Source organism: Corvus kubaryi, unplaced genomic scaffold, assembly GCF_017639235.1.
Source record: "Corvus kubaryi isolate FWS band 111438036 unplaced genomic scaffold, C.kubaryi_AGA036_p1.0 split1-37374, whole genome shotgun sequence".
Taxonomy (NCBI): Eukaryota; Metazoa; Chordata; class Aves; order Passeriformes; family Corvidae; genus Corvus; species Corvus kubaryi.
In genome coordinates, this window is record NW_024582079.1 from 1,825,209 (window position 1) to 1,847,366 (window position 22,158).

The following is a 22,158-nucleotide window of genomic DNA, read 5'->3' on the forward strand; positions in this document are numbered from 1 at the left end:
ATATTAGGGAGAAACAGAAATTTGGAGACAATTACCTGACTCCTGTGTGGACAAAAACACTGGAGATACTTCTGGTATTGCACTCTTTGTACTCACAGTATTTTAAGTGGAAGAACTCTGCCAAAGAGCCAGAGCTTGGTTACTGAACTAAATTTTGGAGAGCTTTATTGCATAGGCATGAGCTATTCTGATGTACTTCTCTTGGTATTTGAGAGGTGGCTGAGTTGTCTGTGAAGGAATCACCAAAATATTATAACATACATATATATATATATACATACATATAAAACCCACCTACATTTGCATATATATATATGCATATATATATATACACACACAGACACGTAGACACGTGTTTTTTTGTACCTCCAAGCTATTCTCTGAGACTCACAGGCAAAGTACCTTCACGTCTGAGCTGTGCCACACGTCCTGTCTCAAGGATATTCATACTCATTCCCAGGAATATCAGAGAATTTCCAAAGTCTCTTTCTCCCACATAAAAGGGACAACCATCTCTTTAGGAAAACTTCATGGTTCCTGGGCTTTTAAACAGGAAAATACTCCTGTTCTAAAGTCTGTGAATTGAAGCTGTGTCCAACTTGTTGAATTCCTCTGGGCAACTCTTTGGATAAAGAACTGACCTTGAGATTTGAAGCACTTCAGGGCTTCCAGAGGTGACCTGCCAGAGTAATTACTTTATCCCAAATTCAAATAGTCTCCAGGTCCTGGAGCTGGGCTACTTCTCATTTAGCTGATGTTCCTCAAAAATCTAGGGAAGCCTGGAAAAGTCTCTTGCAAGTCTCAGCATTCAAAAAAGCTCCAAAATCTTGGATATGAGAACTTGAAGACAGTGTAGATTTCATCTGGCTTAGTCTTTGCTCTCCCAAAGATGTGCTCAAGAAGTTGTCCAGTCACAGGGGAGCAGAAAGTTCTGAGAACTTCTATGAGCTTACAGGAAATGAGGCTTTCCAACGACCCACAGCTTGGCTGAGGTTGGACAGGTCTCACTGGAAGTGTAAGAGAAACATCTCGCAGCCCTCTGGATCTAACTCTTCACTCAGAATTGCTGGGAACAGGTTAGTGCCTATATAAATTATAGAGAACATGCTTTTTTTTAACACTGGCAAAATGCCATCTTTTCCTCAGAAAGTCTGCACTATTTTGGTGGAAGGCTGAGGAGGAATCCAGTATGAAATTGCCATAACAGAAGGTGGACAAAGTACTAAATGAAACAGGGTGTGGACTTTGGGAATCTGACATGTAGGCTCTGCTCCTGGCACTGGGTGGTGTGATGTATTTATTGTCTAATAAATTCCAGTTGACATTACACCAGCTATCCACAGAGGGTGTGCCTATACTCCTGGATAAAACCTGGGACCTCTGGGACCTTGTCTGTTAAACAGTTTGTTGGCCCAGTAAACTGGCTCACGTGGCAGTGCTGGATGTTAGAAATCAATACAGCTGCTCTTGCCTTGTCCTAGCACAGGAAGGGAAAGCTCCAGGGACTGATTAAGTTCTCTTTGCTGAAAAAGCTGCTGCATCCTGAAACATTTTAAATAAATGCCATGCGTCTACAGGTAGTTCTGCATTTAATTCAGATTTTGTAAGTGGTTTGTTGTACACTAAATAAGTGAAACTTGATTATAAATAGCTTATTCACTGTAAACACACATCTTATTTAATGGATTGTACATCTCATCGTGCTACTGTTTCTTAATTAGTACGGTGAGCTGTCATAGTGAATTGTCTTTGGCCAGGCTTTCGTGGTGCTGTTGTGACTAAATTCAGTTATCCATTTACCACCACAGCCCCAGAAACAGTCATTTACTTATGAAATGTTTTAATAAGCTGGATAGCATTCTTGGTCCTTTTCACTTGGCTTGACAGGCTCAAAGATGTTTTACTTCATGTCCAAAGCCCTCAGTGGCATCAGCTGGCCAGACTGCCCCGTGGGGCTGGTGCTCTGAGGAAGGAGAAGCTCAGCTGTCTCTGGGAAAGGCACAAGTGAGGTGCATGTGGAGAGTGTTTGACAGATTGCCAGATTTGTAGGAGCCCAAAGACTCTGAACACCTCTTGCTCTTTTGGGCTTGTGTTAATGAGGAGTCAGAGCGAGGGCTTGGAGAAGTTTGGCTGTGGTGGTGGCCGGGTTTGTGTGTGGTGCTGCGAGTGTGGCACTTCTGCCAGCCCTGGTGATGGTGAGTGCAAGTGACACATGTCTGATGAGTCAGGTCTGTCCCTATGTGCCCCTTAAGGATTCAGGACTAAAATATCACTGAAAACCCATTTGGGAAGGGAACTAGAGCTGCCTCAGGGCCGACATGTGTGTTTCTTTCCATGTTTTGTTCCCAGAACCAAACTGGAAGGGTCATGCAATTGGGAATGTGCCAACACCTCACACTTACATGTCTGTGTAAGTCTATGTCTGCTATTTTATGTGCCTGTGTTTCTCTCTGAGCAACAACAACCCCCTTCCCCAAAGAAATCAAGGGAGAGTCTGTTGGTTTATGCTGCCCTGTAAATGATTTAGGTGAAACTTCATGCACACAACTTGTGTGGTTACCAATTACCATTCCCAGAGGAGGAGCAGAAGGAGGGAGAAAAGGGGAACTTGCCTCGTCGGTATGATGGGAGTTAATAATCAGTTTAATTCACAGTCTCCAGCTCTTCAAAGGAGTTGCTAATAAGTGTTTGTCTTCTCTTTCCCTCCCACTCCTTTCCCCTTAGGAGCTAGTGAGAGACATAGCACTGATCACAGAAGGAAAATTGTAAAGGAGAGAAGAAATCCCCAGTGGAAACTCTTTAATGTGCCTCTGGAAAGGCCAATTTGTGTTAATAGGACAAAACTGTAACGTTTAATATTAATTATAGGGATTGGGGGAGGAGCATGTGAAGGATGGAGGCAGAGAACAGACTGGAGGGGAGGAGAGATCCCATTGCAACAGTTTGTTGCTGCAGCAGGAAACAGAGCAGCCAGATGAGCTCTGTTTTTTCCATCAGTGAGGGAAGGTTTGTCTGTACCAACTACCAGCTGAATTCTGCTACCAGCAAAGAAGCTTCACGTGTTGCAGACAGACCCAGGTCCTGTGTCTATCCCAGATGCACTCGTTGGACATTGCTGAGTTCAGGCAGGGCGTGTAAAAGATGAGGAAAAGTGTGTGGATTGGATTTCATGGCACAGAAATCCTGTTCACTTGGGCTCTAGAGTACCCCCCAACACCTACAACCTTGCCAAGGACAGGGACTTTCCCCCTCTCTGAGGAGTCCCCCTCCAAAATTTATAGCTGGGAATTATGGGCAGAGAGCAAAGGGGGAGGAACGTTCTGAGGGCAGCAGTGACTTGTCTTGCATGCCTGAATTAATGCAGCCCTATCAGTTTCAGCTCTTGCTTCTGCTGCTCATCTGAGCACTGCATTTGGCTCCCATTTCTTCCCTCCAAAGTGTGATAAAAAGGCGATAGGAGATTTAATTTCCAGAAAGGGACACCCAGGCAGGCAACAGGATGCCAGCTGTTGGGTAGATTAATGTGGGAAGTTTTCTTATCAGATGTTTAGAGTCTCTGTTACAGATAAGCAATGTCTCTTAAAAAATAAAAATACATATAAATGCTCCTTTGCCAATGAAGCATCTTGGTGATGTTTCTTTACAAGCAGGATGAACATGAGCTGGATTTCATCTGACCTTTAAATTACCTCTATTTTATCAGTTCCATTTCATCAGCAGCTCTTTAGAGAATGAGCCCCTACTTGGAATTAATAGATTCCTTCTTTGCAGAAAGCTGACACAGGCCTGTGAATAGCCCAGCCAGAGTGTGCTGTTCCAGAAGAGATCACATCTGGAGAGAGGAGCACACTGACACATGGGAAGGGTGCTTGGTAGGGTTGTCTTTGCCTTGATAAGCTCATGTTCCTTATAGGAGGAAGTTCATCACAGGCAAAAAGTGACAGTGGCATAAAATCCTAATTCCATTTTCTCTTTGTTCTGCCAGACCTGTGGGGGCAGAAGACAGATTATCTCCTTAACATCCAAGAATCAAAGAAAATAACTTCTGTAATTCTGGAGATAGAAATCAAGTTACTGGGTGTGTGAAGGGGTTGGATTGGGGGATGGTTAGGGGACGACACTGGGGATTTTTTTGGTTTCTGTGGTGCCTAGTGCTGACTGACTTTTGTTACACCTTCCTGAGGCTGACCTTCTCAGCAAAGGCCACCAGCCAAGGGCAGCTCTTGCAGTGGAGTGGTTTCCTGGGGAGGAGCACAGGGTATGCTGGGCCTCCATCCCTCTCACATCTTGGTCTGCCTCTTGCTGGCACCATCTATGGGACAGAAACAGACCTCAGAAAACACAGAGGATTTCCCATTCCCCTCATACAGCTGCTCATATCCAAGCCATCATGGTAAAGGCAGTTTTAATTTCACAGACAGATTGTGTCCAGGGGTGAAATGATGCAGAGAAGCTCACAAAGCTCAAACCTGCTTTTCTGGCCACAGAGGAGCTGGGGGTACGTTCTGTGCTTGTGGTGGTGCTAAACTTCAGCAGTTTGCTAAGGGACAGCTCCCGGGACCTGTAGGATACAAAAAGGATGTGAGAGGCAGGTATGAGTTTCCAGCAAAAGGTTGTTTCATATTTAGCTGGATTCTTCTTCTGAGTGACCTTTTGGGGTGTGATTAATCTCTGGGCTATGCATGCAGAGATGGGTTTTGTTGTCTAGACTGTGCATTGTCATATCAGTTTCTGGCAGTCTCATCTGCATACAAGTTAAACATTCTTTTTCACAGTTGTACTATTAGAAAACTCCAGAGTGAATCATGGTCATAATGTCCTGTATTGTCTTCCATAGTCATTTTCAGGTTGATCCATACAGGATGTCACCTCTCTGATTGTTCTTCCCTCCCTGCATCACCTTTAGGGCTGCTTCAAACAAAGACACTCCTGCATTTGGTGAGGAAGACGGAATTTTATGATGGAGAAATAGGCTGTTGATAGTAGTTAATCTCCTTGTTTAAAGAAAAAAGACCCATTTCATCTCCTAATTTAATGATAAATTGCAGTGATTCATCAGGGAAGGAGGGTTTATTAATAGAGAGGATAATAAATGGGCTGCAGAGAGATATGGAAAAATAGTTTTGTCAAATAAGGGACTTAGGGGGAAAAAATACAGAGCATGAAGATAGAAATGGAATCTTCAGAATCATTGGTACCTCTCTGTACCTCACACATCACCTCAAGGACCTTCCCTCCTTGTCTCAGACTTGCTGCTTTAGGTTAAACTCAGACTCTAAATGACCCAGAAATGGGAATACCTACAGACCTGTAGGTATCCAGATCCAGAACAGGCATGAAAATATTCTAGGAATATTCTGAGGGGAACTGGAGCTGTCTATGAATTTGGGTTGAACTCAGGGAATTGTTTCTGACACAACTTCCAACTGTAAGATGAAAAATACAAAATACTTTTTTTTTTTTTTTAATAGAAAATGGGTTTTGGAATTCCAGGGTTTGGTATTCACTTTGCAGAGACACTGTAGGCAAAGCCACCCATGTAGTGATTTCCCTTCAGTACCATGAGATGGGATTCTTCTTAGGTTTGGGTTAATAGTAACTAAAGTGTGACATCCGGCCCTGCAAATGCTGATTAAGTTTGCTGGGGACAAAAACTGGGGATGAGACTTTTCAAAAAGTCACAAAGTCCTTGTTAGGAAAGTTTGCTTAGGAGTGAAGTTCTTATCTCTCCAAATAGAGGGGAAAGTAAATCCCCATGTCCCTTTTCCTGGCAGGGCTTTTATTGAACAAGGGACAGGCAGAAGCTGTTGATCTTTTGAGAACAGCTATCCCTTCCTGTCCTTTGCTTCTCTCAGGGGAGACTGAGGTAGAACATATTTCCTGCAGGGCACTTGAAAGATTTCATTTGGACAGATAAATGAGAAGCTTTAAAGTTTTGTTTTGGTGAACAACAACAAAAAAAAAAAGTAGCATTTGGATCAGATTTTTGTGGGTTTTTTTCCCATTTGGGCCAGCAGCCAAACTGGTTCTTCAGCGTTCAGCTGCTTTCCAGCCCTCAGAGCTAGTTCTGACCAGGCAGGCTGGAATAGCCCAGCGTTTCTGCCTGCCACGCCTGTGAACTGGGTGATCCTCCTGATGCTCGTTAACAAACAGTTATTAATCATGCTTGCTTTCCACCTCCATTGAAAGAAGAAAAGGGTTGGGAGGTGCAATACTCGGCTTCTCTTTGCCTCGGAGGAGAGGAGAATATGGGTCAGGGAGAGGCATCACCTGCTGTGGCAGGGGATTGCTACCGATGTGTGTGGTGCTATTTAAGGAAAGAGATTAGAAGAGAGGAGGGAGAGGGAAAATCCCTCTATTAACAAACTCATTAGTGCCGGGAGAAGTCAGACCAAATTGCTCTTCAGAAAAGCACTGTCTAGCTGGATTTATTATTCTCTGTAATTTGGGCCAAAACAGGATCGAGTGTGGTACAAGGAGGGCTGAGAGAGGAAACGTGGCCTGTTGAAAGCCAAGTATTTGTAATTACCCAAGTCGAGACGTGACATTTACACCAAGGAGAGAATAAGATCACAATACTATTTCCTCACCTAAAGAGCCTGTGCTGTGCTTGCAGGCTGCCTGTAGACCAGAAACACCGTGAGGGAGATGCTTTAAAGGGATTTGGGTGTGACAGATGAGAGGTGGCATGCCTGGACACGTTTGTATGCTGACACTTAGGTTGTACCTGGTGAGGTGCATATTTATCTTCCTTGGATTGTATGGACCCAGCAGCTCTGGGCACCATTCATAGGCTGGCAGAGGTCAGAGCTGGGCATCCTCAGTGCAAAAGAGCCTTGTGTGGAGGTGGTCCCAAGCCTCTGCTGTTGTTGGATATCACAGGGCTGTCCAGGGAGGATCTTCTCTGCCGGATTTGAGTTCTTAGTGCCCTGCAGTAACTGCCCTGGTGTGGAACAGCAGAGACAGGGGCAGAACTTCCCACCACACGGAACAGGAGTTCCAGCTTCATCTGCCCAGGCTGAGGAGTCCTGGCTGAGCTGCCAGCAAAGTTGTCCTTTGCAGGAAGTGTGGTGCAGAAGGGAGAAAAAAAGGGTTCCCCAGGGAACACTGCCGCTTATTTGCCTGCCCAGGAGAGGCTCTGAAGGCACTAGTTGCAAAAGCTTTTGTCTGTGCCTCTTCAAACACAGCAGCCTGAGGGGTTTCTTTGAAAGAGGTTTTTTGGTGTGCTTCTTTCAAGTGGCAGGAGATGTGTGCTTGAGCTGCAGGTGGCCAGCTCCGAGGCTGAGCAGTGTGTTTGCAGGGGCTGGCACTTCCAAACTCCCTGAGCAGAGAGGAAACATCAGAGAGATTTGAGGCTTCTCTGTGCCAGGATGTAGCCTGAACTTTGGAAACAGCACAAACACAAAATGTTTTCATTAAAAAAGAATAAGCATCTCTGTGGAGTTCCACAGCTGGCTTTAAAAGTGACCTTTTAATTTATTTAATATAAGTTATTGATCAGAGTATAATCATTTTAGTTTAAGTCTTCTTGAGTATAGCAGTGTATATCTAAAATGTATTTAAAGCAAATATAATAAAAACTTGATCTGGTGTCATTCCCCTACGCCTCCCTCGGTGTGCAGTTGTACTCTTCATCTTTCAAATCCAACTTACACTGTCTTTCTGTGGAACTTTCTAACCACCCCATGCAAGTTTACTTCCAACAAATTTGGATCTCCACACAGCCTCAGTCCCACAGCAGTCATGGGCAGGGCAGTTTGAAAGCTCTGCCAGCTCTCTCAGCTGATCTGAGATTGTTTTGAAATCCCCTGCAGAACTCTGGTGCTTTCTGTTCCTTGGCTGATCCTACAGTAATTGTTCTGAGCCAGAAAAAGGTCCAGCTATGAAATGCTGGTCTCCAACAGTATCAGAAATGGATGCTTGTGAGACAGTTGGAAGAACAAGGCAAGGGTTTCCAGCAGTTTGCAGCTCAGCAGCGGCTTAAACCACACTTAATACCTTTGTCTTGATGGAACTTTTCTCCGCTGAACTTGTCCAGCTGCTTTCTGCATCCTGTATTTGGCATCCTGAACCTCCTGTGGCAAACAGTTCCATAGCTTAACGAAGTGCTGTGTGAAGCTTCTCTTCTGGCCTGCTTTGAAGCTGCCACTTGCTAGTCCATTTGATTTCCCTTTGAGTGCTGTGAGAGATGGTGAACAATTTCCCTTTTTACATTGCTGAAATGATAAATGTCATACTCCTGCTCAGCTCTCTCTTTTCTGCTCTGCTCAGTGCTTGGCTGCTCAGGTATTTCGTAGAATGGTTTGGGTTGGAAGGGACCTTAAGGATCACCCAGTTCCAACCCCCCTGCCACAGACAGGAATGCCACCCACAAGATTAGGTTGCCCTGATGGAGTGGTTGGAGGGGATAGGGATAACTTCTGTCCAGGTGTCACACTGATCTGCATAGCGGGAAGGGAATATCTCTGTTCAGCAGGATGAAGAGTTGTCTCCTGACCCATTAAAGCTCAGCTTCCTGAGAAGTGCCAGACTCATTCAATCACTCATGACCAGAAAAGATCAAAGTTCTCATGCTGCTGTTCCTGGCATTGTGACCTCATTTGACACCATCAGTAGAGTTTTGTGGTCCTTTATGGTTAACGTAAATATCCATAAGACAACTCTGTTAGCCCTGGGTATTCCATTTGTACAGCTCCTGTTGCTGTCACAGCTGGATTCCTTCCACAGCAGTACCCTCACAGTCCCTTCCATCACTCACATCACTCAGAGGAGCCTCATGGGCCTGGGGCTGCACTAAGAGAGTGGCTGGTGACCCTAGAGGTGTGGTGGAGTTTGGCAGAAGCTGTCCTTTTCACAAAATGTCTTTCCAGGCCTTCTACTCCACTTCTTCAGGAGGATCAAGCCTCTCAAGGCCCAGCCTCGTAATTGGAAAATACCTTTGACAGATCCATAAAGGTAAAGAAACTCTGTGGCAATAGGTATCAACTTAGCAGGGATATTAGTATGTACCTGGGCTCCCTCAGTGTTACTGAAGCACTGGATTTTCTCAGCAGAAAAATGCTGGAATTTGTGCAAAATTCTGCTGAAGAGAGTGCCACAGCTTCAAAGTGATTGACCAAACCACTGCTTTAACCAGGCAATGGCTGCAACAGGGAAACAAACAGCTCATAAACCTTGTTGCTCTTCCTAGTGAGGTTGCCTTCCTGGTCTCTCATCCACTATCCCATGGAAGTGAATTTGGAAGAAGTTGCTCTGCCAGTTGAACTTTCACTGTGAATTGAAAGTTCTGTAGATACGGCCTCTCGGCAGGACTGGTAAGAAGTGAGCCTTTTACACAAATTTTCCTTGTATACCTCATTGCAGACTGCTCCTCAGCTTCTGGCTCTGAGGGGTTTTGGAGAGGAATAGGGGTTGGATATGGAAGAGAGCTTTAGTGGAATTCCCCATGGAATTGTTGAACTCTCCTGTTTGAAGGCATGCCTGCTCCACCATGCCTGAAAGCACATTCATGGCTTCTCAGTACAAATAGAGGATTTGTGATGCTGTCTGCTCTGTGTTTTGTCCTTCATCATCCAAATGTTTGATTTCACAAGGAACAGAGTCTCAGTGAGTGAGGCAAGAGAGCTCTTGCCCAGGTCTGTTAGCCTGTTGCATATCTCCTCTTGGTATGGTTTGGCAGTGTATAATATCCCTCAAAACTCTAAACCACGGTGCTGACCTGGCAGCTGCTCACTGGCATGTTCCCTTTTTGTCCCCTGCAGAAGAGTCCCCCCCAAAAGATTTGGTGCTGCCTCTGGCACCCTGCCACCACTGGTTTCTATTATTGACTTTCTTTCTCTGTCCCAATTGCACGTGTTCAAGCCTGACTTTGCCACAGGTGCTCCTCCTTGCTCTTCCATTTGGAGAACGGAGAGGTTATGTTTGAGCCTGCACCATTTGATGGAAGATGCTGTTCATGTGTAGCCTCGGAAAAATCAACAACATGCCATCCTATACTTTTCTGCCCTCTTTTCAAGTATTTGGGTGTGTGAATTCTGCATTTGATGCTCAGCCCTGCACAGAAATGAGACAGCTCCTTCACCCTTCCTTGTCCTCCTGGGTGCTGCTATTTCTCTGGGTGTGTCCCTGCTGCAGCACAGTCAGCCTTAAATCAACTTGCTTGGATCTTTGGTGCTGTCAGACATTCTGCAGCAGTTTGGCTGCTGCATTGCCAGGGCTGCTCTGTGCCAGCCTGTGTGTTTTGGTGCCTTCCTAAGTGGCCACGAGCCTTGTGGCAGGTAGGACTGTGTGACAAAACTGTACAGGTGTTATCTGAGTTCTCATGGCTCTACAAGGTAATGGTAAGAAAAGAGCACAAATAGGTGTTCCAGGGTCCTCACAGAGCTCCCTTGCACTTGCTTGAAACTCTCTTCATTATCTTTGGTTGGTTTTAATCCTCTGGTGTGTAGGACAGGAAAGGCTGCACCTGCAGCGTGGCACTTGTCAATGATGACATTTGTCATGCCCAGGGATGGGTCTCTGGAGCAGCCTCTGTGCTACCCAGGTGGTTCTGGGGCGGAGGACAGGTCATTCTTTGCACACCCCTGGTACTTCCAGGTTGGAGAGATGGGTACCTTTCCATAGGGCATTGTTGAACTCTAGTGTTAGTCCAGCACCTTGAGCTGGCAGTTCGGTCTTCCTTTCTCAGGATGTCTTGTAGCTCAGCAAACGTAAAAGCAAACCAAAGCTTTCTGTCTCTTGCTCTCAGCCACTTAACGTTAAGAGGACTTGATGGGAGCCACTTTGCGTGGTGGTGGACGCAGCTCTGTGTTTGGAGACTGCTCTGTGCCGCAGGGAGCTGCTGGGCAGGCGGCTTGGCAGGGTGGATTGCTGCATAGTGGAACTCACCTGGCACTCTGCAGAGGCACAGCTGCAGGGCTGGGTGCAGCACTAGCTCAGACATCCCTCTGTGTGGTCCCAGGAGAATCCCACAGCTGCCTCCACCCTTTCCCTCTCCCTCCTCTCCATCCCTGATTTAACACAAAATTCCTTTTACTTCTAATCAGTTTACTCTCCGAAGTCATGTCTCTCTGCAGCACTGAGCTGTATCCAGATATGCTCTGAGTGTATAGTGAGGGGGAAGGGAGACAAGTTTCTTATTGATAATAGCTATCTTTAACTCTACAAATAGCCCAGCCTCTGGGGATGTACCTGAGCTGATGAAAGAATGGTTTATGTTGGTCCAGCTCCTGTGCAAAGCTTGAAAACTGACAGGAGAATAATGCAGAAAACGTCTTTCTCTAGGAAAGCAGAGCATGACTCGGTGCTTTCTTATATTTTCTTCAGGGAAAACGGGGTTAAGAGCTGATTTATACAGAAAGAAAGGAAGAGGAAGAAAAAAACTCAGTGCAAAACAAGCAAGGCTAAAGTCCTCATGATATGAGATGGTTTCACAAACTTGTGGAGTAATTGGGTGCTGAACTCCAGTAGAGATGGATGTTATCAGGCAACATTAATTTTTTCCTCTTGCACCGGCTGGGCCAAGCATCCAGAGAGGATATGTCACATAGCAAATGTGTTTCTCACCCTCTGAAAAACACAGGCTTTGTAGGTCAGAACAGGAATCCAGAAATGAGAGAGGGTGATCCAGCATCAGGAGTCTTGCAGTGGCACAGGCAAGGCTGCCATGGGGTCACCATGCAAAGGAATCGTAAGGGACAGAGGGAGAAGACAGGAAATCTACCCTGATGATGTGATTCTGCAGAGGGGGAGGAGGTGGATGAGTTCTAAACATCTTGATTTTCTGTAGAACTAGATATATCTTGTCTGCTTTGGCTGCTAGAGACAGGACCCTGATCTAGAAACTTCTGCCAAATGCTGTGTCAGTTGTAATTTTCTAATCAAGTTCTTACTGCAGCCCATCAGAGACTGATAAACAGATTCTCTTCAGTCTCCATTCATGTATGAGCCATCACCGTGTGCTTTGGGGCATTCACAGCTACCTAAGTGCTTTTTTGGGGAGGTGGGGGGGTTGCACTTGTGTACCTAATAAAAATAGGGCTGACATTAGTGTGGAGGATTAAATCATGACAACCTCAAGAATTAATCTGGTTCTTAAAGTTTGTAGAGGTGTTTGTTTTTGTTGTTGTTGTTTTTCTGTTTTGTTTGTGTGGTTTTTTCAAACTTCTGCGAATGACCAAGATTGTTAAAATATGCCCTTAAATTTGACACAGTTTGCAAAGTGTTCTTTTTGACTAGGTCTAGTGCTATCCATTATTCTTGGTGTTTGAGGGGTCATTTAGAGTCCATGGTATCATTAGTGAATCTGGACTGGAAGAAATCCAGACTAAATTATGTCTGGACTATTGTGAAGACGGTGAAAGAAATTACACATTTCAGATGCCCTCATTCCAGCAGTGCTTCTGAATATATCTTTTTGTTTGTGCATTTGTAAGCTCTTTGCTGTCTGTAACCGGATCTTTGGGGGGGAAAAAAGGCGTTTCTGTGCATGTTCGTGGATGCTGTTCAATATCACAATATGTTTGGGTGAGCCTCTCCTCTTATTCTGATTTTTGTGAACATTCCTTCCCTTTTTTCCTTCTTTTTTTTTTTTTTTTTTTTGTTTGAGTATTTAATTCCAAGGCATATTACTTGCAACACATATGCTAAAAGCTCCCTCCCCATTCTGTTGCAGTGGAAACAGGCTCATTAATGGACTCATTAATAATGTCCAGCCGGATGCTACCCAAAGGCATCTGTGGGCTCAGAGTTAACGTGTCTGTGGCTACCTCTGCCAAGTGGACATCTATTATTTTCTCACCTCAGCCACAGAAATGGCTCCCCTGGCAGAGGCACTTTGCTATACCACAATAGCCAGAGACTGCTGAATATTCATTATATCTGACTGCCCAGAGTGCTTCGCCAGCACATGGTGTTGGAGCCAAGATGCTTTATTACCTTCTTGCCTTTTGCTTTCCTCGGAGAAAGCGGTGTGGCTTCTATGGGCAGCTCAGTTAACTTCCTCATCCGAGCTCCTTCATTCGTGCTCTGCTCTGAGAAGGGGGAACAGAGGGGAAAAACTGATTCAGCCCGAGTGCTTTAGTTCCGTGAAAGTGGAATTTGCAGCCCTATTATTCTGCTGGAAGATTGATTAAAGAAGACAAGCCTTTGAACTTTGTTTCAAACAAGAGGCGGTTGTAATAACTGTAATCTTCTGCTTTATATTTCCCCGTGTGAGGAAGGGAGGAACTCCATTTACCTCTCTGTCATGGTGAAAATGAGGGATGTAGGTGGCCTGCATTCAAACAGCAGCGGCCACAGACCCTCTTTGTACCTCTCAAAATCGCATATGGCCATTTTGTGTTGCTTACTGAGACTTAAAACTGGCTCAGATTCCTTTGTGGACTTCCAGCCTGAGTAAGGGTGAGCAGCAGAAATGACCTGATCACCGTGTGGCAGGATCGTGGGCTGTGAACTCCATCTTCCAGCTGGAGTGAGTATCAGTTCCCTGGGATTTCCAAGGCTGTCGTGTTTGCTGCTGAGGTACAAACACCCAAATGGTCATACAGACACAGTCTGCAGGTCCAGCCAAGCAGGGGATTGTCTCTGGCCAGCAGCAAACGATGAAAATAAAGTGTATGAAAGTGAATATATACACAGTGAGCTTTCTTCTGTTCTGTAGTAGCAAATGCCAAATCCTTGTGGTCAAACAGCTGTGTATTCTTCAGGCTTATGCGAATTTACCACATTCCGCTTTTGACAAAAGTCCTCTTTTATTCACTGTCATTGTAAGAAAAGGAGAAAAAATGAAATGCATCTTTGATCATTATGTAGTTACTTGAGGATTTATCTTCATGGTTGTAGGAGATGACTTTAAAAAGCAGTTTTTCGTTATGGCCCCCTTCCCTCTGTCTCAAGTGACTTAAGTTTAATCCTTTCCTCTGTCTGACTGGGTTCAAACCTGCTTTAATTGTTTCACAGAGCATTTCCCTGGCAATGAAGTTGTAGGCAGGGATTTGTGCATGTGAATGAAGGCAGAACTCCTGCTTCAGTAGTTGTACTTCATGTGCAATTTGATATTCAGCAAGGCAAAGAGCATCTCTTCTCCCCGTGTCTCCAGTCCTTCATATTCTGAGCAGCCGAAATACCACAACTGGCAGGCAAGAGCCCTGGGGAATTGTGGCTTATGTGGTGGCTTGAGAGGTCTCTAGAAATGTAAGTTCAAATACCACTAGGTAGAAGGGGGAATTGAATCCCAGTGCTTTGCCTGCAGCACAGGGCGTGAAAGAAAACATTGCTGTTACTGTCTGATGTTTGTGGGTTTTAGTGCCTACCTAAAGGATGTGGCTCAAATCACTGATAACCTGCTAAGCCGTGCCCGCTGTTGTGTTAGTTCTCATCTTTCATTAATTCTTTTTAAATTCAAGGGCTCATCCAATGCATTTTGCACTTGCACTTGCTGAGATGCTGAGCAGTATTTGGCTCCATGCAGCTGTTAGGGCTCTGCTGCATTGACTGAGACTTTTTTCACTGGTTGCATAATGAGATTTCTACTTTTCCTTCTTCTGCAGGTGATGTTTTCTCTCCTCTAAAGGAATTTAGTTATCAAAAACCAGGGGGATGGAAGGACAGATATGCCTGATATTTTGGATACTCTGCAGGGATCCCTTTATGAGAGGTTTGATGTGCAAGCAGTACAGGCAGGACAATGTACGTGGAAAATAGTGTCTGTGATGGCAGTGATGTGGAGCTACTCTGTTTGATACAAGTTTAGTTTGAGGGTCTCTATTCAAACTCTCTTGACATAACTGTTGTAAGTTAATTCAGAATAATTATGCCACAATTTACTCCCTGTAGGTCCAGCAGTCAAATGTCTTCCCATTGATGTCACCTAGTTCTCAGCTCAGTAGATATGCCTTCACAGCTGGAAATGAAATTATCTAGGTTTAAAATACATTTTCCCTATACTTAAAAAACCTGTTAGGCGGTTTTAATACAAAATCCGTTCCAGCTATAGAAGCAAAATGGAATAAACTCTCTGTGTGTCTGGCTACAGGCATCAGAAAATCCAGTTAAAGAACTGGATTTTCTCGTTACTTATTCAATGTTTGCCTTCACTATATCCAGCCACAGTTCGCAAAATAATAGGTTCATGTATTCTCTCTGCCAACAATATTAATATTTCAACACTACATAGCTGAACCAGACTTCTTTGTTTGTTTCAGTATTAATTCTTTTTATGCAGGTAAATACTGCCCTTAGCTTTGTGGGGCTCTGTGGAGAAAGTGCATTTTGACTTACTTTGGGGTTCAGCTCAGCTGGTCAGCACAGGAGATTTATGGTTTTGCTTTTCAATCATAAGCACATCACAAACACACCCTGGTTTACAAACAAGCTGCAGACTTGTCAAAGGGACAGCATGACAGATCTCCTGAACTTGGAAGGAGGAATTATAACTGGGATAGACAATGCCAATGTCTGCATACAAATTTACATGGTATTTATATATCCATGACGATCAAAAAAATACACTGAATTTTGTAGTAAGGCTTCTTCCCTTGTCCAGAGTTCAACAGGACGTTTTGCTGTGCAGTCCTGAGGCATGTGGATGTGCTGAGTAGTTCTTTCAATGACCTTTGGTATCATGAAACTTTCCTAGGAGATCCCAAAGCTGCTCTTAGAACGGCTGAAAGTTCATGCTAAATCCTACAGGCACACATAAAGCAGGGCTGTGGAAAGGCTATCCCAAGGTAATTCTCTTTCCCTGGCACCTGTGAAACATCACTCACACCATTCTGGTTGTTTTGTCCTTACTTATTGTACTGCCAACCTCTGAGCTCCTTGCCTGAATGTTCTCAGATTCGTGGTGTTCCCTTTCCCTCCCCATTAAATCAGCTTGATCTGATGTTTCTGGAGCCTTGTCCTTGCCAGGTGTCTGTCACTCAGGTGTGTCCAGCCCAGCCCCTACAACGCAGACTCGTGGAACTGAAGGCTCAAAGTGGTGCAGCAGCCCTGGAAACCAGCAGAACTCAGGAAATTAAGGAGTCCTGCCTCATTCAAAGATGTGAGCAAGATTAAATTAGACAAAGTGTGGTGAAATGAAACTCTGCCTGTCAGTCATCAGAGGGGGTATGGAAGGTAGAGCTTACAGAGCAGTCAGAGGCACTTGCAGATTCAGGAGGAAGCTGATTTCATTCGTACATTGGGAGATGGGTGCTGGAGATCTGCTTTGATTGCCACCTTACACAAAGGATTCAGATTATTTGCCTTGTTAATTTTTTTTAAAAATAAAGATTTCCATTTCCTTTGATGCAAGAGGATACCAGTGGGGAGATTTCTGTGTAAAAAGGCTATTTTTGTTTATCTGAGCATCCTGCCCAAGTCCAGCGCACATGAGTAAAGGTCAGCCCTACATCCAGCCAGGTTTGGCTACAACCATCACCATGTGTGTCTCCTGCATGAAGCAAGATGCAGGGAAACAACAACAATGTGTGAGGGTAGAAGTGTGTTCTTCATGACTGGACCAGACTGGACACAGAACTGGGCAGGCTGATGAAAGTGGAGAAGCCACAAAGTCAAAAAGAGGTGATGGGAAATTTAGTCATATTTCAAGTTTCCATTTTAGATGCTTTACAGCCTTGGACATTTATTGCCATTATATGGCTTAAATTTCAAAATGCTCTAGAACTAACCTTGGGATCAGAATGTTCTTAGATTTTAAATTTCTTTTTTCTCCCTGGGACAAAAATATTTAACTTTTGAAGGAGCAATGCCAAGCTTTTATGAGCCAGTATATTTTTAGCTAAATCACAACATCTATGCTTTTTTTTTTTCTTTCTCATTCCAAATACAGTATTTTTTTTCCTTCAAAAAGAATTTTTGAATAAAAGCAGTTTTCCTTTATCAGTAAGGAATTAAGACCCTGTTGGGATCCTTTGATTTCTTCAGCGTACTAAAGGTAGGGCACAGGGGATTTTTAATTTCATGGTTTGTTTGCTATTTCAGAGGCAGTGAACATGAGTGGTTAGATCAGCTGATAATGGATCAGAAATCATGACTTGTGTAGCTTTTATCAAGTCTTTTAAGTATTCTTTTGCCTTATTAACCCCTTCTGATAAGGTGTTATTTACACTCTGCTTGAAAATGGGAATAAATCCTCACAAATGACAAATTCACCAAAAAGCAGTAAAAGACAATAAGTAATTTAAAGCACAAAAATGAAAGGGGATGAATGGGATTTCTTCGTGGACAGGTGCTACTAAACCTCTGCTCCAACTCCATCTTGTTCAAATCCACCCCAAGGATGGAGAGCTCTCTCTGGGGTTACCCGGGGACACTCAGACCAGACAGATAACTCCTTTTATGAGGAAAAGTGTCCTCTACAAAGTTGGACACGTGAATAAAGGGGCATTTTGGGACAATGTGTGTACTGGCATTTTCCTCGTTGTGCTTGCTTGCAGATAGCTAGAAGAGGTCAATACCAGACCAGCAATTTTTTTTTCCTTTGTTCTAAAAATCACCTAAAATGCCAACATATTTGTGGTTTTTTTTGTTTGTTTTGTTTTTGTTTGGTGTTTTTTTGGTTTTTTTTTTTTTTGTTTTGTTTTTTTGTTTTTTTTTTTTTTTTTTTGTTTTTTTGTTTTGTTTTGGTTTGGTTTTTTTTGGTGGATTTAAAAATGTCTGAATTGTCAGAATTAGATTCTGGTGAAATCAGAATCTGCTGAAATTCTGGTGAATTCTGCTGGTGAAATCTGCTGCAACATTTTGAGCAAAACAAATGCTATTTTAACGGGGATTGTCTTCAGAAATAACATGTATGAGACAGAGCATAATAGCAATAATAATAATAATTCAAAACTAGGACTTTGAAAATTGTTTTGGCCAAAGTCTGTAGAAATCCTAATGAAAAGGAAAAACCCAGAAAAATATGAAGTGGGGGCAATTTCCCAGAAGAAAATTGCTACCTTTTAACAGTAAATACCTATTATAAATACCTTTACTTATTCTGATGCATACATTTATGTTTATAATTCAGAAATTATTTAGGCTTTTGTTGCACTCTGTGTTTTAATGGCCAATTGATATTTAACTACCTTGTGATTACTAATGCATTTAATTAAGCTTGCTGTTCCTTCCTTACTGGAACAAAGGAATCCTGGGGACAACAACAAAGCCATTTCATCCCCTTGTAGCACGACTGAGGCTGTTTCTGCTCTGTATTGAAAATCAGGTTTATTCAGTGCTCCTGTGTGAAATGAAATGCAGACAAAATATTTGTTGGGCTTTAAAAAACATAATTTAGGAATTTCTGCTGCTTCTATCAGCACGCAGGGGCTCTGGTTTGTGTCTCTCACTGACTTCATGTCACTGATTTCAGAGGAGCTGCTCCTCTCTCCTGAGTGTCCTGAGTCGTGTGTCCGATGTGCTTTGTGTCCTTTAGGATGGTGAAGGGCCTTGGGGGAAGGTGTATGAGGAGCAGGTGAGGGCACTTGGTCTGTTCAGCTGGACAGGAGGAGACTGAGGAGACACTCCTCACAGTCTACAACCTCCTTGTGAGGGGAAGAGGAGGGGCAGACACTGATCTCGTCTCTGTGGTGACAGTGACAGGACTCGAGGGCATGGCTGGGGCTGTGTCAGGGGAGGTTTAGGTGGATGCTGGAAAGAAGTTCTTCACCCAGGGAGTGTTGGGGCACTGGAACAGGGTCCCCAGGGAATGGTCACAGCCCCAAGGCTGCCAGAGTGTTTGGACAACAATCCCAGGCACATGGTGTCACTCTTGGGGATGGTTCTGTGCAGGGCCAGGAGTTGGGCTCGATGATCCTTGTGGGTTTCTTCCACCTCAGCCGACTCTGTGATTGTGTGGAGCTGTTCAGGTGGCTGGTTGGGGATGGGAACGCCCCACTGCTCTGCCGTCTGAGGGAGAGGTGTGCTGCCCTCCACAGCAGTTTCTCAGCTCTGGAGCTATAGGAGTGATACGGATATTGGTCCCAGGCTTCAAACACACCTAAGGAAAAGGGAGAACATCCAGGCTTGCAGCTCCCCGTGCACTTGGAGGCTCAAACCTGGACTCTTGCCCTGCAGAGTCCAACTCCAGGCCCTCCCTCCAGCAGCGACTGACACGGAGCTAACAGAGGATTATAACTTCAAAATGAGACTGAGCAGTGGGAGGAGATGAATGTTTAATAAAACAACGAGTCTCTTTTTATGCAAATGTCCCAAGCACTAAAGAACAAAGAGTGGATCTCATCCCTCTCCTACCCTCTGAGAAGCCGGGAACTGTAAACAAATTGCTCCTACATGGAAGGGGAGGGTTTTTCCCCCTTTTCTGTAGCCATTGTGTGTTCTGCAAGAAAAGCAGAGGAGAGATGGTGAACGCGAGCTTTCCCTGGCACCTGGCTTCGAGGGAAGAGAAGCAGAAAAGGAGACAGGGCTGGAATGGGCAATCTAACTCCTTCCAAGCTATTCCCTCTCCCTCCTACCTGGGCTGAAAAGCACTTGATTTATTTGTTTGTTTGCTGTCCTGGAGAAAGTTTGCTTTGAGTACTAGAGCAAGAAACTTCCAAAGCAAAAGAACAGGAAAAAGAAAGATTGGATCAATAGACACCTTCCACTGTGGGAGAGCCCTTTCCCTCTCCATTAAATTGAGAAAGCCACAGTGCAAAAGGAGGGTGAGTACATGAGAGTCAAAGCAGCACAAAGCTCCATCAGCCCCGTGTCTGACGAAGGCTTTTGTGAATGGTGAGGCTGGTGGTGCCCGTGCTCAGGGCACAGGGTTAATTACACCTGAGGCAGCACCCAGGTCATCGTGACTGGGAGGGTCTGTGGTGGACCAGCAATGAAAGCTGTCTGCAGATAAATTGGTTCATAAACCTGGAGCCCTCTCATTCTCTGAGGGGCACTGGCTTCCTTACTTCTTTTAGGACAGGTAGGAAATCTGTCCCTGAGGTGGCTAAAACCTGCTGAAGATTTGAGCCAAATTCCATGTGCCTGAAAAGTAAAAAATCTCTGTCTCAGCTGGGAATGTGCTGCTGGTCCCCATCAGCACCTCCCTTCACTGCTGCTGGGAGGAATTGTGCTCTGTCTGTAGGCACTGAGTTTAGGGAAGGAGGACTAAAGGGTCAGAATAAAACCCAAGGCACAGCAATACTTCCTCCACCTGACCTCTGGGCATCTTTCCCACATTCCTAAGGGAAACCTTTATTCTAGAAAATTCAATAGAAAATAGCAAATAAATAGAAATATAGCAAAGAAGAGTGCTCTGAGTCCTTTCCTCTCCCACACTGCTGCTCCTCATTAGAAAATTCTGTACCTCCACCTGATAGAAAATCTTATCTGACCTGACAGCAGCTGATTTATTTACCAGCTACAAAAGCAACATCAACAATTCTGTTGTTGGGGAGGAGAAGATGCTGCACTAGGAAGGTGATTACCTAGAAAGGGATATTTCTGCATGGAGAATTTTGATTGAGATTTGATTTTTGGAAAGGAGCAGGAAGAAGTTACTTTCATAGGTGCAGAGGAAGGTCCTGTGAGCAGGCTCTTGGATTTGTGTGACTCTTCAAGTGCTTTCAAATGTCAAATTTTCTGCACAGTGGTGCTGGGGAATTGTCCCTACTCAAAGGTGTGTACCAGAACTGCAACAGAGGGCTTATTTTGTACAGGATGTTCTTATTTACTGCTGCTTGTAAAGCCTCTGGCCCAACGGGATTCCCTGCCTTGCTGACATGAAGATGTTATCTCTGTAAATATTCCTGCTGTTCTGCATGCCTGCACTTGCAGTGTTGTTGGGGTGGTGGAAGAAATCAATCAGAGTCTCAGTAAAATCCATGGGCGGAGATCTTCAGAGCTGCCAGTTCCCGTGGGCATCCAAATCCCCCAGGCAGCTTTGGTAATCTCAGCTCGTAATTATTATCAGTAAACATTTTGCTATTGGGAGCAGGTGAGAGTGACTAGAAGGAACTGGCTTAAATCCAAGGAATTTATATGCCACCTTATTATCACAGTAACTGTGTCAGGGAATAGACAGGGTGCTTTCTTACTGCATTTCACCACTTTGGTGACTGAGACACAGAAAAGCCCACAGTCTAACCAGAAATCTCTGTCCATTTGGGAATTTGAATAGAAATGTTCTATATTCCAGGCCAGTGCCCTAACGTGCATCTTTCCTCCCTTGTTATCATGCATTAAGGGAGAGATGGATGATTTCAGTATGTCTTTTTCATAGGGAGTGTTGACATTTCATTATTTTTCCCCTGTGTTCCTATGAAATAATTTCTGAAATTCTTTCTTGTAGTAAATTAGGCATTTTGGAGTTTCAATTTTTTTTTGAACAAAGTTTTCTTCCTATTGTTATATCAATCCATGCCATTTCCAATTCTGAATTTGTTTCATTGTAATTTTGATTTACAATAAACCAATATTTTAACCCAACCTAATGGCTTGTCCCAAATCATCATCTTCAACAAAAATTTTATTTGTGATTGATTTCACAATACGTCCATGAGAAAATAGAAAAGCGGAAGTAGTATGAGCAAACTGCCAGAATTCCAAGGTAAAATGAAAAAAAAAAAAATCCAGAAGTACCATTCCAAAAAGATCCAGGGCTTTTTTCATTTAAATTGATACAATATTACTGAAAGACAGAAATCAGTTTTGTGCCAATAGCTTTCCCACAGCGAATCTGTTGAGATGAAAAGATTGCAGCCAGTGTTGTCTGAGACCAGCTAAACTCCCACAAAGTAGATATAAAAAAGTAGCAGCAATATTTTCACAGCCATAACCAGAAATTCTCATACAGAGCCACTGCTATGCAGAAGTTCTGAAACAGAGCAAAGATGAATATTAAACAACAAAACTGGTATTAGCACTTTTCTTTACCTTGTTCTGCCATCCTCTCTCACCTTGTAAACCACCTCCATGGAACCTTATCCCTTCTGTTTTTGCAGTAGTGAGCCTGATAGGAAAACAGAGTGAAAATTAATTTAATGTAGATGGATAATTGTGTCCCACCTCGACTCCTCTGCTGCTCACAGCTCCGTGGTACCCGAGTGCCTTCCAGGAGTGCAGTGAACACTGCGGCTCACAGCTGGCACGTGTTTGTTCTCTCATCCCTCCTCGGGGGAAATCACTTTCAGCTGAGTGATTTGTGAGGAATTCTTTCTAAATATGTGCACATGGGAT

General features: G+C 44.0%; 2 long non-coding RNA genes across 2 annotated transcripts in view; one reads left to right on the forward strand and one right to left on the reverse strand.

Moving 5' to 3' along the window:
* The window catches only part of LOC121657839, a 160,249-nt gene that overhangs the window by 7,883 nt on the left and 130,208 nt on the right, over positions 1 to 22,158 (forward strand). The gene's annotated exons all lie outside the window — the stretch shown is intronic.
* Positions 21,569 to 22,043, reverse strand: LOC121657840. The gene is made up of 2 exons (XR_006013728.1): positions 21,879 to 22,043; positions 21,569 to 21,796 (listed from the first exon to the last, which is right to left on the reverse strand). It is a non-coding gene; the product is annotated as an uncharacterized LOC121657840 (long non-coding RNA).